At 45.6% G+C, this 13,870-nt stretch overlaps 1 protein-coding gene across 4 annotated transcripts in view; it reads right to left on the bottom strand.

Moving 5' to 3' along the window:
* Positions 1 to 13,870, bottom strand: part of Nhsl2 (NHS-like 2) — a 239,488-nt gene that overhangs the window by 158,504 nt on the left and 67,114 nt on the right. The gene's annotated exons all lie outside the window — the stretch shown is intronic.

Genomic DNA, 13,870 nt, shown 5'->3' with positions numbered 1-13,870 from the left:
CCCAGTGAATGCCTTTCCATTGTCCTTTCTATCCAACCGGACACATTCAGGCCCCAGAATAAACCATCCAAAGCCAAGGTCAGATAGACCTGTCCCTGCCCTTTAGCCTTTCAGCTGGCTCCCTGCTGCCTACAGAGGAAAAATGGCCAAGATGCACAGCATGGCCCACCAGGCCCCAAAAGATTCGCCTCACTTCCTGCCCCTCCTAACTCTCCACTCCTTACACACCCATCACAGGGCTGCCCGCCAACGCCTGGGCATGCCATTGCTTTCCAGAACTCTCGGCATCTGCCCAAGGTTTCCCAGGCCAGGAAAGCCCTGTGCATTCCTCAGCCGGGTTCTCTTCACTTTCATCCCATTGGTCCTGGCAATATCTCCTTCCTCTATTTCCAACCTCAGGGCTGCCCCTCTCAGGGAGTTCTGTGTGAGCTTATACACACTTAAGAGTCATTGCTCTGGTTCTCTGCCCACTAGACTAGCTATTTCTTAAAGACAAATATTGCTTTTCTTATTTCTTCATCTATGCAGCCCAACACTGCCCTTGCCAATGAAGTCAATAAAGGTTTGTTGAAAGCCAGGCCTGATAGTGTGTGGCAGTAATCCCAACTACATGTGAGGCTGAAGTGGGGTGACTGTTGGCTCCAAAATTTCAAGACCAGTTTATACAACACATTGAGATCTCTTTTATTCACCTTTTACTTTGCTTCCAAAACAATCTCAGTACTTAACCCAAGCTGGCCTCGAACTTGCCACCCACTTGCCTCCGCCTCCCAAGTGCTAGGACTATGGGTGTATGTGAGACATCATCTCTTTATAAAGTTTATTGAATGAATGAATATTCAGCTGCATTTCAGTAGCAACACTAAGGATTGAATTTAAAAGTGTTTATTTGTCTCAAGGAGCAGAGTTAAGAAGACCAAGAAAACAATTGAGGAGGGGAGTGATAGCTTAGTGCTTATGAGTCCTTGCTGGTTTCCAGAGGACCTGAGTCCTGTTACTCCAGCTCCAGAGGATCTGATGCCCTTTTTTGGCCTTTTTGGGCATCCATACACACAGGACATACTCTCCCCTACATTCACATAAGAAAAAAACTTTAAAGAAGAAAATAGTTCACTAAGTAAAAAGAATTCTCAGAGATGTGCAACCCAGTGTTGCTTTTTACATCAGTCACAAACTGGCAGCAAGGAGGCTGAATATGGCTCGCAGATGCTTTGGGGTTGGCCTTCTTTCTCCTGCACAGTGTTTTCAAATGTAATGTGAGGAGACGGGCGTTGCGGCTGCTCATACCACAAGTTGTCTCAGACTTGGCCGACTCCTACTCATATGCTCCTTGCCAGGGCTGGGGTAGAGAGTGTGGTCCTGTATGTATGCATCTGTTAGCATCCCCAGGCCCAGAAAGCACAGGGTCCACTTGCTGGACCAAAGTCTTGCTGCTTAAAGGATGCTTGTCCTTGAATCGCTCACAGAGAACCCTCATACAGTGGATGCCTCCACCATGGAGGTCTGGCCAGTTGCCTAGTAGCCAAAAGGATGAAGGGCCAAGTGCTGGCTAGCTTCTGAATCAAACCTCAGGTATTCCTAGTAGGAAGTGATGGGAAAGATGGGCAGGGTACAGACAGCAGAGCCCAGGATTTCTCTGAATCTTTAGGATGCTCTGAACTCTTAGTACTGAAAAAAGAGATAACAGGGATCCCAGAACCCCTCCTATAGCTCCGATCTCAGCAAGCAGCTACATTCCAGCAAGGCCAGGCAATGATGATATAGCCTTAGCTACAGAGGAGCAGGGGTGTGTGTGTGTGTGTGTGTGTGTGTGTGTGTGTGTGTGTGTGTGTGTGTGCAACTAAGATCCTGGCTTCGTGAACTCTACTCGCTCAGAGCCCCAGGTGTTCCTGAGTGTGCCAGGAATGGCACAGGTTGGTTGTGTATTTCTGTGGCTTCCAGTGAGCACAGAGCACATTAGCTGGAGAAGGCAAGGAAACCTCAGTGGGTCTGCGACTGCCAGACACAGGTCTGGTTGCCAGTTCCTGCTGCTCCTACCTAGCAGACACTAGGCTCTCTGGCTTTGTCCCTAGTCGTGCTGTCAAGGCCAGAGCATTCTGGTTTCAAGCTGCTCAGAAGAAATCCACTTGCCACAGCTCCAGATAGGCTCTCCAAGCATGTCTCTCTCACACACATAACACATAGCATAACCCCAGTCTTCCTCGACTTGTGTTCCAGCTCCACATGCCCTAGCTTCTTCATTTTCCCGATCTTTGGTCATGGCTACAACTGAGCCTCGCCCAGTCAGCACTTATCATCCTTTAGTGCCTGTGAGGCCTGACGGCCCCACCACCCAAGTGCCCACTACTCTTTGTAGGCCCCAGTCCCAAATGTATCATTCAGTGCCTGGTTGACATGAGAGGGCTGTAGTCATGCAAAAGAAACCCTGCCCAACAAGCATGTCAAAACATTTCCTCCGGCCTTTGCAATGTGTTCGGTGAAGTTGCTTTGCAAAGTTTACCTTTCTCATTCTATTTGAGGTTGACAAACAGGACTAGGGGACATTTGTCTCCTTGAATTCATAAGCAGCAGAGTAGGAAAGAACAGAGATCGGGAGGCCAAGTTCCGTGGCACCAGTCTCCTGTCCTGGGACGCACCCTGGAGTTGTTCCAGACAGCTTAATCAGACATGTGGCTTTTCACGCCCTTTTGCCACCCATCCCCTTCCTACTCACCATTTTGGAGCCTACAACGACCCACATGCAGTGCACTGACCACTGTGATTCCCCAAAAGGACAGCCCTTCTCCAGCATCCATGCCAAGTTTAGGGGCAGCCCTGACACTGTGCATGCCCATCAGCAGCTCTACTCTCACCCTGTGCCTGACTATGTCTTCTGATGGGCCCACACGCTCACCAGCCATCTACCCAGCTCTCAGCACTTCTTACCTAGATGCTGCCCCAAAAGACTGGGGCTCAGCTGCTGTTGGAGCCGAGCTGCTGCCTTCCAGTCGCTGTGGTGTCTGTCTAACATCTCTCAGGGAGCTGTGCCCTGCTGGCCGGTGGCCAGGCAGATTTGTAGCTCATGCAGCCCTTGGGACTGGTTAATGCCAAGGAACTCAGTGGGGAAAATGCTTCCCTGATCCCCCTCTGCCCTCTGTGTGTGGCTCTGTGGAGTCCCTCCACAGACCGGGCCATATCCAGCACACACTCCCATTCAATACTCTGTCCTGGAGAGTACCCTGCCAGGCAACTTGGGCTAAATCCATACTTTGTGCTTCCAACCAATGCCCTCTGTATGCCCAGCTGGCTGCCAATGGCACGCTGTGCTTGGTCCTTTCTGCACTGTAGACGGGCACCACTTGTGCTTGGGTATGTAAAAACAATCACTTTCAATGGAATAGCATCTCCCTGCGCAGCTGACCACACAAGTCAGAAATACTAAAGTCTCTCACTACTGTTCTTTCCTGGGCTGTTTCAGGAAGCATGGTCAGTCCTGTCTGGCTGCTGGATATTAGATGGCGTTGCAAAGCACTTAAGCAAAGCACTAGCAAGTTTCCTTTCAAAGCAGGTTAAACAGAATTCCAGCCGTGCCAGAGTTGAAAGGGAAGTAAACACCATCTAATCCCAGAGTCACAAATGTAAATGCCTTCAGGCACTGAACAGCTAATGAAAATGATGGGGTGTGTGGGGAGGGGCGAAACAGGGTGCCACAGTACACAACTAGAGCATGCATGTGCTTGACACAAGGCATTTCAAATGAATTTCATGTGCTCATCAAGAAACACCTCTGTGGGCCACTTTGGCCTGAGTGCAAGTTTGAGACGCTTGTGGAAGATTAGAAGCTCAGAAAATAGGAAGATTTATCCAAGGCTACCCATTCAGCCAGTGAAAGAGTCCCCTGCACAACTATTTAACAAAATAAATCAAATTACACACAAAACCATGCAAGTTACTAGAGGATGGCAAGACCTGGGCCAGGACTGGCTGAGTTCTTTGATCGGAGGCATTGGACTTTATGATGTAAGATGCATAGCAGCCTTGGGAAAGTCCTCAGACAGCAGCTCTGTAGGCAGATCCATCTAGTAGTGGTGACAAGATGAACTGGGGTCAGGCAGCAGGATGGGAGGACTTTGGAGGTATGGTGCACATGCTAAGCCAGGGATCAAGAAGAAGGGCTGAAGCAAGGAAGTGGAAAGACTAGGGTGTAGCCAAGGCGTGTGGCAAGGGGCATGTCTAGAGTCTCAGCAGAGAAGAACCCAGTGGTCCAGGGTTGGGGAGAATCAGATGGGTATGGATGTCCAAATGTTTTTCTATGACAACAGCATGAAGAGGAGTAAAAAGAATCTAGATTTATTCTATCATCCTCCCCTCCCCTCCCCCACCATGGAAAATTGAACCCAGGCCTTCTAACCTCTAGCCTCTTATATGCCCGGAAGTGACCCCTAGGGGAATCCCACTCTGAGCCTCTGGTTGAAATGGTCTGCCAATTTAACAAATACTAATCAAATAAATAAATAAAATACATTCTCCACCCCCGGCCTCTTTCTGTCCCCTACTCCAAAACAGCTCTGTGGGAAAGTTAGTTTGGGAATTTCCCACATGGGTCTATGACCGCAATGCCAGAGCAATGGTCTGAGTCAGCTATAGAACCTTTGAAATTCAAAATTCGCTTCATATGTAAGACGGCATGACTGGGAGAGGCATGGTGGTGCTATCACATGGCTCCCAGTGTCACCTCAGACACCATCTGAAATTTCTATGCTTGCTTCCAAAGGCCAAGGCCTAGGCCCCAGGTAGAGAGGGAGGCCTGCCAAGACGTGCAGCTAAACCATCCATCGCAGCAGATGGCCCACTCCCTCCATCCCATGACAGTGCAATTGCCTTCAGTTCCCTCTTGAGTTGCCCTTTCCTGTGCCCTCTGGTGAATGAGCCAGAATCTCTACGGATTCCAAAAATAGATAATGACTTTCGGTCCATACTTCGGTCATAGAAAAGGGACTCAAAAATGCTGTAGATGAAACTGAAGCTGAAGGAGTCATGGCCCTCTGGGAGAAGGATTGGGACTTTGGAGTTCAACTTTGGATCAAATCCAGCTTGGGTCCCTACCAGATGTGTGGTCTGGTCACAGTTTTCTCATGTCTCAAATCACAATGATGTGATTCCCTTGTCAGGATTGCCTCGAGGATTAAGATGGTGTATTCATAGCCCATGACAATTGTGTATGCTCAGGGAAAGCCAGCTCCATCCTCCATGTCTACTTTAAGACAAGACAGGAGTGGTGGCTCACCCCTGAAATCCTTCCACTCAGGAGGTGGAAGTGGGAGAATCAGGAGTTCAAGGTCCATCCTTGGCTATATAGCAGGTAGAGACCAACCTGGGCTACAGGAAACTTTATCTCAAAAACATAAAATGAAATAAAATACGGATCAAATAGTTTACTAAAATGTTTCTTAGTGAGAGCTGGGTAGAGAGAGAAAGGGGACCAGCATCTTATCTCATCAAGCAGGGGTTGAAAGGTAACTGCTAACCAGTGGCAGGGACATAAAGGTGTTAGGATACTACAAACCTGGATGAAGACTGATGATGGGTGATATAGCGGCATGAAATCCTCAGCAAGCTGAGCAGAAGTTAACAGATTGCCCCAAATGGTAAAAGAAAGAATAATAGTTGAAACATTTTGTTTAAAGAAATGAAGAACTAAACTTTATGGCCTTGAAGAAACAGGGGCAGGCCTGGTGGGCGGGGGGGGCTGTCTCAGGCTATTGTCATGTCTTTCTATGCATATGTTCAACTTCAGTTACTTAAAGTCCAGCCAGGAATGATATGGAAGTCTAGAGTGGTACTCATTGTCCATGACTTTACCATCAGTGCTACAAGTCTAAGTGTCAGCTCTCTTTCCATTATGCCACAAATGTCACTCATCTGAGGCAGGTCAAAACCTAAAGAGGGGACTTGTCAAAGCTAATTCCTCTAAGAATCCTCTGTTTTTGGTGTTAGTGGTCTGGGGCTTCATCAGACAGTCTTTTCTGGGAAAGTCTAGCATTCTGTCCCTGGGTCTTCTATACAATAAGCAGATTAGGATAGCTGGCAGGAGGCTTAGTGATGACATTCTAATATACTAATATACACTACCTATAGTCTTTTTTAAAAAAAAGTTTTGTTTAATTTATGTATATGAGTACACTGTAGCTGTCTTCAGACACACCAGAAGAGGGCATCGATCCCATTACAGATGGTTGTGACCCACCATGTGGTTGTTGGGATTTGAACTCAGGACCTCTGGAAGAGTAGTCAGTGCTCTTAACTGCTGAGCCATCTCTCCAGCCCCCAATCGCCCATCCCATACAGCCTTTACAACTCCACTCCTCTCTTGCAGCCCTGCCTGCAAATAGAAATAAATAGTAAAAAATCCGTTTCTTTAAATTTGCCTCACAAATTTAAAGAAAATGCACTGCAGCCTAATCTGTACACAGTGATGGTGTCCAATCAGAATGCAAAGATTTTTTTCAAAGCACAGTAAATTCAAATTTTTTCATCTTGAGCTGAAAAGCCCGAGGGGGAATTTTGCCTATGTGATAGCTTGGCCTAGGGTCAGACCAGGATCAGAATTTTCTGAAACACAGTTACACCTATAAACCCTAAGAGTGAGGCACAGTGGGGGAGGGGGTCTTTGGCCATGGAGGAAGTGTTCTTGAAGGGGCTGTGGGACCCTAGTCTTTTCTTTTGTTTCCCTGACTTCTGACCATTCTTGAGCTCCTTGGCCTTGTCTGCCACGGGTTCTCAAAAGTGAGGGCAATTGATCCAAGATTGAACACCAAAACCATGAATGGAAATAAATCTTTTTGCTTTGTGAGTTGATTATCTCAGATATGTGGTATAGTGATAGAAAACTGATGAAAACACCATCTAGTCAACCAATTAAAGTATGTAATTCAGTGGACTTCAATACGCTCACAATTGTGTAGCCCTCTCACAATTTAACTAGATAATTTGCAGCTCCTCACAAGGAACCCCAAATTTGTTTGTGCTCTATTTCCTTTCCCCCTTAGTCACTGGCGACCACTGGTCTATTCTCTGTCTTTATGCATTTTCCTCACCTGAGCACATCTCATAAATGGAGTCACTAAAATCTTGGAAGCTCTTTGCCTGGCTTCTTCCACTTAGCACAATGTTTCCAAAGTTCATCCACATTACAGCACGCATCTTCAATTCCTTCGGGGTGGGGGAGTTGTTGGTTGCGTTCAAGACAAGGTCTCATTCTGGTTTTGAGGCTGACCTTGAACTCACTGTATAGCGCAGGCTGGTCTCAAATTCCCGGCTCTCTTCAGCCTCCTTTGTGCTGAGATTCAGGAATGTTTCTGACTTACCTCATTCCTTCTCATGACTGAGTTCCCTCATATGTATTTGCTTCCCCACTCACATACCAAAGAAAATTTCTGCTATTTTCACTTTCTAGTTGTTATGCATAAATATTTATGTAAAAGTTCTTATGTGGACATATGCATTTATTTCTCCAATATATCTACAAGGGGGATATCTAGATTATATGGTAACATATGATTGATTATTTTTCAGGAATTACTGGACTGTCTCTCACAGAGACTTGCATCATTTCACATTCCTGTCAGCAATGTCTGAAAGTTCGAATTGCTTCATATCTCTATCAACACCTTTTATGGTCTGTCTACTAGATTACAACCACCCTGGACTAGCCTGGAGATGTGCTTCAACCAGAGCTCCTGTTTAATGTGTGCATGGTCCCAAGTTTAAACCCTAGTACCACAAAATGAAAACAACACAAAAAAATCACAGTTGTCTTTTTCTTCTCTTCTCTCTGTTCCTGTGCCCATTCTCTTTTTCTCTTTCCCTCCGCTATCCCCTCTTTCCCCATGGTGATTTCCCTGACCTTGGTCCTTGGGGTCAGTGAACTCACCCACATGAGAGCAGCTTCCTAATAAACCTTCCTTTAATATAATCTTAGAGAGAGAGAGAGAGAGAGAGAGAGAGAGAGAGAGAGAGAGAGAGAGAGAGAGAGATCTTATTAGGTGTGAAGTGGTAACTCATATGGTTAAGACTCAAGTTTCCCTCAAGGATAATCATGTTGAATTTTTTTTCATGTTTGTTGCTCATTTGTATATCTACTTTGGGTACAGAGTATTTGGATTTTTCCTATTTTTAAATTGGTCGTTTCTTTTATAGGTGTTTTGCTCACATATATGTCTGTGTACCCTGTGTGTGCCTGGTACTTGTGGGGGCCAGAAGAGGGCATCAGAGACCCTGGAACTGGAGTTGCAGAAGGTTGTAGCTCAGGTTAACCTTCAATTTATGATTCTTCTGCTGTAGCTTCTCAACTGCTGGGATGACAGGCATGAGCCACCAACACTTAAGCGTATGCATTCTTCTGAAACAGGGTCTCATCATGCTGATGAGTGTGGTACTTACTATGTACTCCAGTGTGGTCTCAAACTCTGCCTTCCTTTTCCTGCCAAGTGCTAGGATTATAAATGTGTACTACTGCTCTTGGATTATACCTAATTTTAAAAGCAAGATTAAAAAGTTATACTAATTGTAAAAGATGGTTTTGATTATGACATTTTCGCCTTCCCATAGACTGTTGATCACATTTGCCCCTCAGTATCCTCTCTTTTACCTTCTTTCCCCACTTCCTAGATTATATCTTCTTAATAGTCGTCTTCCATTTTCATTTCATCTTTATCTAGATTCCATATATAGGATAAAAATATGTGACTCTCATCTTTCTGGGTTTGCTTTATTTCACTAAAGTGAAGCTTGGGCATTTCAGCCTTTCTCCTGCAAATAAATGACTTCTTTCTTTTTTCATGGCTGAATAATATTCCATTATGTATATGCACCAATTTTATTTTTATTTTAGTCACAGGATCTCATTAAGTGGCCCAGACTTGCCTTGAACTCACTCTATGCCTAGCTAGGTTTTGATCCTGTGCCGTCAAGGTTGGCTCACTGCATTTTCTTTACCCTTTACCTATTGATGGCTATCTAGGCTGATTCTGTTATCTTGGCTCCACGATCAGTGAACACAGGTACGCAGGGACCTCCATTGTGTGCTGCATTGATTCCTCTGATATTTACCCAAGGGTGTCTAGACAGAGTCTGCTGAGAGGTTTCCGCAAGAAAAGACAGGAGACAGTCTATCGGTCTGCATCTCTTACATTGCTTTGCATTGCTTGGAGAGATCATTCTTGCTCAGGGTGACTGTTTATTGTCTGGGATGAGCTAGCCAGCATTTTGTGAAGAAGCTTTTCACCTTGGTTATTCGGGACAGTGGTCTGTAATTTTGTTTTCCATGTGTCTTCGGATGCTTTATTTTTATTCAAGGTAACGGTCTTACAGAACGAGTCTGGAAGGATTCTTTCTTCCCCTTCATTTTTTTTTTTGGAGTCATTTAAGTAAACTTGGTGTTAATCCTTCTTTTAAAAGTCTGGAAGAATTCAGAAGTGAAAGAATCCATCCGGCTGTGGGCTTTTCTTTGTTAGGAGAGCATCTTACTTTTTTCATTGTGTCCTTTGAAGCACATTTTCCCCTTTTTTACTTTTGACAAAGTTCAGTGTATCTAATTTTTTCTTCGTCACTTGCGCCTTTGGTGTCATATCTAAGAAGTCTATGCCAACTAAAGGTTATGAAGATTTATGCTACCTTCTAAGACTTTAAAAGCTCCAGTTCTTACATGTATGCCTTTGATCAATCCATTCTGAGTTAAGTTTTATACACAGGACCCACCTTTACTCTGTCCCTCCGCTATGGATTTGCCTTCTTTTTATTTCTACAAGCAACACCCTGTTTACAGTGAAGAATGGAATCTACCTCTAGGTGGAGACTTTCTTGATTCCTCCCTTAAGAGCTAATTCAGTCAGTCAGGTCAAGAACCTACCTAAGGCACCACTTTTAGAATGGCAGGCTCACCATAAAGCAGTGCATTTCCTTCCGAGGATTCTCACCCACTAATTCGGTCCCTACAAGACACCTTGAGGTTTCCCTGGCTCTGTGAGGCTTTCTGAGTCCTACCTTAGGAAGGTGTAACTATTCCTTTTCCTTCTCTACTGTCTTCTTTTGGATGCTGGCCAGAGCCTAAGTATGCCTTTAAACTCCCTTGTACTTTGAGCTTCCTTACTCCCTTTAAAGTTCCTTTCCCCAACATGTGGCTGCCTGCTGCCACAGGCTGATCTCCATGCCAGTGTATCTCAAATGGCTGACCCCTAATTCACTTTTCCACATTCCCCCAAGGGCAGCTGTGAGATTTGAAGCTTGCCTACATTGGGATTTTCCTTTTAAACTCCCTAATGCTTTGAGCTTCCTTACTCTTCTCTCCGTGTCATGTGGCTGACCTCTATGTCAGAGCATCCCAAAGGCCATGACAGTTTCCTTCTTTTCTTTTCCTCTCCTCCAGGCAGATGCAAGATTTACAGCTTGTCTGCCCTGCGTGCGGCCTTTCTATTAACATTCTGATAAACTGTCCTTGAGTTTCCATTTGAGTTTATTTTCAAATTCTTTTATTAACAAGACAACCTCGAAAGGAGAGTCTGTCTTCCCTGGAATCACATGTTGGTTCCACCAGGACTCCCCAACATTTCCAGTAACACTTCTTTATTGCCTTTTAATGAGTTAATTAGCAGAGAGATTGAACTCACTCCAGCACCATTAGACAGCATCAGTTGGGTATTGGGATTAGACGAAATCATGATTTGTAAAAAGCAGGAAATGTCATTGATTAGGACTCTGTTGGTACCTACTGTGTGGTTTTGATAAGAATGTTTCTCATAGGCTGTGGTATCTAGATATTTGACCCCCCAGTTGATGATGCTGTCTGGTGAAGCTTAGGAGGTATGACCTTGCTGGAGGAGTCACATCACTAAGGGTATGCTGTGTGGTTTCAAATGTGTCCCTATTCCCAGTTCACGTTCTCTGCTTCCTGCTTGTAGTTTGAGATGTGAGTCCTCAGCTCTCAGCTTCCAACTCCAGTCTCCATGCCTGTCCATGATGCCATGCTGTTTCAATCATTATGGAAACCTAACCCTTCTGGGACCACAAGCTCAAACAAGCCCTTCCTTCTGTAGTTGCCTTGGTCATGGCATTTTGTAACAACAATAGAAAAGAAACACAGTGAGACCTTCAAAGTGAGACATGAATTTGTCCAATGTTCCACAACTGACAAGAGGTAGAGCCAAGGGGTTGGGGATTTAGCTCAGTGGTACGACGCTTGCCTAGCAAGCTCAAGGCCCTGGGTTTGGTCCCCAGCTCCAAAAAAAAAAAAAAAAAAAAAAAAAAGAGGTAGAGCCAAGATGTGCATTGGGCCCATCTATCACCAAATCTCCAAATCTCAGTGCTACAGAGCTGCAGAAATGCAGAAGTCGGCATCCTTCTGTCCACTGGTCCTGTGTACGCACTATCTTTATGTAAGTGTGTGCTATGTAATAAGTGCTTCAGATACATGGGAGGATGGCTGGATGAGTTCACTTTGCATGGTGCATGGCTGGTATTGGACAGAATGTGAGGCCAGAGGAGGCTGAAAGACGCCAGAGCCATGAATAGCCTATAAGAATATAAATGAAACTTCTGCATTCATTGTCACTTTTGATTTGGGTTGGGTTTTGACACTGGGCCTTGCTCTGTAACCCAGGCTGGCCTAGAACTCACAATCCTACTACTTTAGATTCCCATGCTCTGGGATTCAGTGGGTGGATTGCCATACCGAGCCCAAAGCCCAGCATTTAGTAAGGAATGCACTAACAACTTCATATCTGGTATATGAGTTCCATTCTGCACCTCCACTGCTGAGCAAAGCATCTAGCTTGGAAACTTTTTTGCTTTTAGTCGCACATACCATAATACTAACAGCATGACAGTATGGGGGAGATTTTCAAGTAGATGTTCTAAGAGTCTTGGCACCAAGTGAGAGCCCCATGGCTGAGGTTGGGTCTAAAGCATCCAAGGGTGGAGGTTGGTAAAGTGAGGAGCAGGATTCCTTCTTGAAGGGCACACCCTCCAGTCAGGAGCTTGTAACACATGGGAAAGCAAGAATGAAGCTAGAAAAGGAAACCCAGAGGGAAAGTTTCAGACAGACCTAATGATTTCTTGATTCATATTCTGATCGTATTAATAATAGCTTTTAAAATCAAGAATTACCATGCACCAATTGATACAGATCTCTCTCTCTCTCTCTCTCTCTCTCTCTCTCTCTCTCTCTCTCTCTCTCGTTCTCACTCTGTATATTCCAGGTTGTTCTGGAATGCATTGTATAGCCCAGGATACCCCTGAATTCTCAGCAATCTTCCTGCCTTAGGCTCCCACGTGCTGGGAATGCAGGTGTGAGCCACCATGCTCAACTACCTTTGAGGCTACTGAAATGGGTCACCCTGAGCCAGTAACCTTCCAGGACTGGGGACTGAGTGGGAGGTGTTTTTCCTACTGCTCCCAGGTCTTTTAATTAGTTTAACTGTACGTATATGAGTGGTTTTTTTCTAGTATGTATGTGTGCACTATGAGTATGCTATGTTCACAGAAAGCAGAAGATGGCGTTGAATCTCCCGGAAGAGGAGCTGCTGGCAGTTGTGAGCTTCCATGCGGGTGCTGGGAACTGAACTCAGATCCTCTGTAAGAGCAGAAGTGCTTTTAACTGCTCAGCCTTCCCTCCAGCCCTTCTCCCAGGTTCTTGAAGAGAAGAAGAATAATTGTCAACATTTAAAAGTAAGTCAGTTTGTATTACCATCTGAGCTTCCTTCCTCTCTTATTTGCCAGAGGTTTAGTCTACCAAGTGGGCATTTTAACAGGACACAGTGTGTGAGTCCAGCAGCAGGTTTTCCCTTGGACTCTGAACATTCCACAGGGCCGACTATGCCTACTTCTCTGTCATTTCAGTTGACTAGAGAAGAGCCCTGCCTTTTATCAGACTTCAAACCTGGATTCTGGGGTGGGGGATGGGTATGGAGGGACTCCTGTTGTCTCTATAAAGAGTACTTCGGGCTAGGAGAAGAGAAGAAAAGAGGCTCAGAGTAAGCCTTGAGATAACTGATATGACAAGGAAGTCCAAAGGTCAAGGAGGTGAGGTCATCATGGTGGCCAGGCTGTTTAGAGAAGGAATAGAAGGTATTTACTGATGTAGGGAGAGTGCAAGGAGGGGAAGAGGGACTTGGAGAGAGACAGAGATGGAGAGGGAGAGACAGATAGCATGCAGGGAAGTAAGGAGGCAGTATCTAAATTCACGATATTCTGGAAAAAGCTGAGAGGCCCCACTGCAGATGTGCTGGGAAGCCGTGGGAGGAAAGGCTGTGTTTAGCAAAGAGAGATGAAGAGTGGGGTATTTTGATACAAAAGGGAGAGTACATGCGTGAATGTCAGGATGAGAAAGGGAGAGATCAGGTCACCCTTGCAGCGGCCAGAGACTGCAAGTAGCCAGTCCTCAGTGTGCCCCTGGCCATCAATCCTGAACTTCCTTTGAAAAAGGCAAGTAAGGGAGTGTCCCCAGGGAGCAGATGAGTCAGTGTTTACCCCTTCAGCCCTGAAGCTAGGGAAAGCGGCTGTCTGCTTGGGACACAAAGGATGTTGACTGTTCAGAATTGGGACATACAGGATGAATACCAAGGAACAGAAGTAAAGGCTGCTAGGGCTGTGTCTTCTCTTTGGCAATACTGCCCTTGGTCACGACTAGACATTCTCTTGAACAAATTGTGGGGCTGAAGTCCAACCAGAGAGAAAGTATCCAATCGGAAGGCATCTGTCCCAGGGGCACACATTTCTGCATGCTCCAGTGAGGCAAGAGCTGCAGAAGGAGAAAGTGAGGCAGAGAGAAGGGGCATCAACTCCCCAATGGTCAAGTAGTTCAGAGGCCCAGCAATGTCTCATTCGGTCCATCTGC

Source organism: Rattus norvegicus, chromosome X, assembly GCF_036323735.1.
Source record: "Rattus norvegicus strain BN/NHsdMcwi chromosome X, GRCr8, whole genome shotgun sequence".
Lineage (NCBI taxonomy): Eukaryota > Metazoa > Chordata > Mammalia > Rodentia > Muridae > Rattus > Rattus norvegicus.
The sequence above is the reverse complement of the archived record's forward strand: the minus strand, read 5'-3'. Positions and strand labels throughout refer to the sequence as shown.